The following is a 3,460-nucleotide window of genomic DNA, read 5'->3' on the forward strand; positions in this document are numbered from 1 at the left end:
ACAACTGCGAAAACAAAACATTACAAACAATAAAAAAGGTATAACTAATAAATCAATAAAGCCAATACAATTCAATTTAAGAAAACATTCAATTATTCTAAAATAAGAGATATATTAATTTCTATTGCGGAATCACACATTAACTCACAACTTATCAGTGCACACAACTGACATTTATTATCTCACACAGTTTCTGAGGGGCATAAATTCAAAAATGTCTTAACTAGGTGGTTCTTGTTCAGGGTCTCTAGGGAGGGTGCAACTAAGAAAATGACTGTGCTTCCTTCAGCAGCACATAAACTTAAAGTGGAACAATAAAGAGAAGATCGGCATGGCCACTGCACAAGGGTGACGTGCAAATTTGTGAAGAATTTCATATTTTTGGAGTAGGATAACTGTAGTTAACAACAATGTATTGTACATTTCAAAATAAAAGTGAGGACTTTAAATGTTCTCAATGCATACAAATGACAAATGCTTGTGTTGATGGTTATCTTAAAAACCCCAACTTGATCATTACACTTCTATGCATGTAATAAAATATTACATGTACTTCATAAATATGTTCAAATAAAATGGATCAATAAAAATATAACACAATCAGTTGGAAAAAACTCTCACTTAGTAGTTGATAAAACTAGTAGACAAAAGTTAGTAAGAATGTAGAAGATTTGAAAAACAATATGAACAAACCTGACCTAATTAATGTTTTTGAACATTTTACCCAAAATAGTAAATTATACATTATTTTTATGTGACATGGAGTGTTTACCAAGATTAACAATATTATGTGTCATAAAACAAGTCTCGATAAACTTAAAAGCATGTTCTCTGGCCAAAATGAATTTAAATTAGAAATCAATAACATTAAAATATGTGGAAGATTCCTAAATATTTGGAAACCAAACAAAAAATTTTCAAATAACTCATGGTTTATAGAAGAAACACAAAGGAAATTAGAAAATATTTTAAACTGAGTAAGATGAAAATATGACATATCAAATGTGTGTGGTATGAGTGTAGAAAGATATTTATAACATTAAATGTATGTGTTTGAAAAGTAGCAAGTTCACCATTAATATCTAAACTACCACTTTAAGAAGCATCAACAAAAAAAGACAGCAAGTTAAGCCCAAAGTAAGAAAAATAAAAAGAATTAATAAGGATAGAAGAAGGAATCAATGAAATTTAAAAATAGACTAAAAAGAAGAAAAATCAATGAAACTGAAAGCTGATTCTTTGGGAAGATCAAGAAAATTGAAAAGCCCCCAGCAAGACTGATCAGGCTTGTAAGAAAATATGAAATACAAATTGCTATTATCAATGATAAAAGAGGAGACATCACCACAGAACCTATCAGGATTTTAAAAATTGTACAGAAATGCTGTAAATAAGTTTAACAAATCAAATAAAATGGACAAATTCCTCAAAAAATAAACCAACATTCATATTGAATTACATACATACTGAATTTATGTTAAATTACATATTCAATGTGTAATTATATATTCAATATGTAATTTGAGATTCACTATATTAAGAAACTACAAAACAAAAACTACATAATCATCTCTATAAATGCACGAAAAGCATTTTACAAAATGCAACATCTAGTCACACAAAAATTCTCATCACCCTAGTAGAAGAATAAATAGAATGGATTTTCCTTCAGCAGATAAAGAAAATCTTTATGAAAATTGTAATTACTATGACACATAATTATGGAAGACTGAATATTCTCCCTCTAAGATTGGGAACAAGGCAAAGATTCCCATTTTTATCACTTCTATTACTTATTTTTCTACAGGTCCTCAAAAGTGCAATAATACCAGAAAAAGAAATAAAAGGTATGTGGATTTAAAAGGAAGAAATAAAATTATCTTTAATAATAAATGACATGATTATCAAGGTAGAAAATTCTAGGAATTAATATTAAAGACGCAAAAATAATAAATGAATTTAGCAAAACTCCAGGATATTAATATACAACATCAATTATTTTTCTACATACGAAACCAAACAATTGGAAATTATAATAAAATCACACTACTTATAATAGCATAAAAAATAAGAAATACAATAAATTTTGAAAATGAAGTGCACAGCATATAAACTGAAAACAACAGAACATCACTGAGAAAAACTAAAGATCTAAATAGATGCAGATACAGTGCTTAAAAGGCATTAAAAGATTCATAGTGTTAAGGTGTCAGTTCTCAAATTGACCTACACAGCCAACAATCTCCATCAAAATTCCACAAATTTCATTCTAAAATGTATATAGAAATGCAAATAAACTCTAGAATAGTTAAACCAGTTTTGAAAAAGAACAAAGTTGGATGACTTTACCTGACTTCAAGACTTATTATACACTAGAATGTTAAACACAGTGTATTGCTATAAAGACAGACACATAGATCAATGAAATATCACAGAGTTCAAAAATGAACCCACAGTTTTTTGTTTTTTGTTTTTGTTTTTTTTTTTTTTGAGATGGAGTCTCGCTCATTACTCAGGCTGGAGTGCAGTGGTGTGATCTGGACTCACTGCAAGCTCTGCCTCCCGGAACCCACACTTTTATGACTCGTTGATATTTGACAAAGTTTCTAGGGCAATTCAATGAGGGAAAGGATTATCTTTTCAGGAAAGTGTATGAAAAAATTGAATACCCATAAGCAGAAAAACAAAATGAAACAAAAACCCAATAAATTTGGACCCATGACACTTACCTCACAACATAATAATGAACTGGAAGTGTATAATAAACTAAATGTAAAAAATAAAACTGTAAAATGTTTATAACAAAGCACAAAGGAAAGTCTTAGTGATCTCCTATTAGGACATAAAACTCACACAGTTCAAAAGAAAAAAAGTCAATAAATTAGACTTCCTCAGAATTAAAAATTTTGCTCTTCAAGTGAAAATGAAAGGTCAAACCACAGACTAGAAGAAAATATTTACAACACATATATCTGACAAGGATTTGTATCCAGAAAACACAAAGAACTCCCACAACTCAATAATAAGAAGACAACTAAGTGATGTTATTCAATTTATCTTATTTGATTCTCACAATAACCCTGTGAAGTGCATCAGTAGCCCCATTTTGGATAATAAAATTATTGCTCAGAAACATTGTAAGTCTAAGTCGCATAGTAAGTGACAAAAGGTTTCAAACCTCGTCTTTCAGACTCTTCAGCTCAGGTTTTCACTAACTGTACAACTAAAGTACTACTTTTCAGAAAGCTATAGCAACCAGATTACATGAAATGCTTTATGAAAGAAATTGGCATGATTAGGCCTCAGTATCCCTCAAAACACACACACATACACACACCAACCACGCACACACACCACCCCTTCACAACCCCAACACACATACCACACACACACCACATGCACCCCCCCACACATACCCTGCAACACACACACACACACCCCCCACACATACACAAATACT

General features: G+C 30.5%; 1 non-coding gene across 1 annotated transcript; it reads left to right on the forward strand.

Moving 5' to 3' along the window:
• Positions 1 to 276: 276 nt before the first annotated feature.
• LOC114678490 (U6 spliceosomal RNA) lies at positions 277 to 383 on the forward strand. Its single transcript, XR_003729936.1, has one exon. It is a non-coding gene; the product is annotated as a U6 spliceosomal RNA (small nuclear RNA).
• The last annotated feature ends 3,077 nt before the right edge of the window (positions 384 to 3,460 follow it).

This window comes from Macaca mulatta, chromosome 5, assembly GCF_049350105.2.
Source record: "Macaca mulatta isolate MMU2019108-1 chromosome 5, T2T-MMU8v2.0, whole genome shotgun sequence".
Classification (NCBI taxonomy): Eukaryota; Metazoa; Chordata; class Mammalia; order Primates; family Cercopithecidae; genus Macaca; species Macaca mulatta.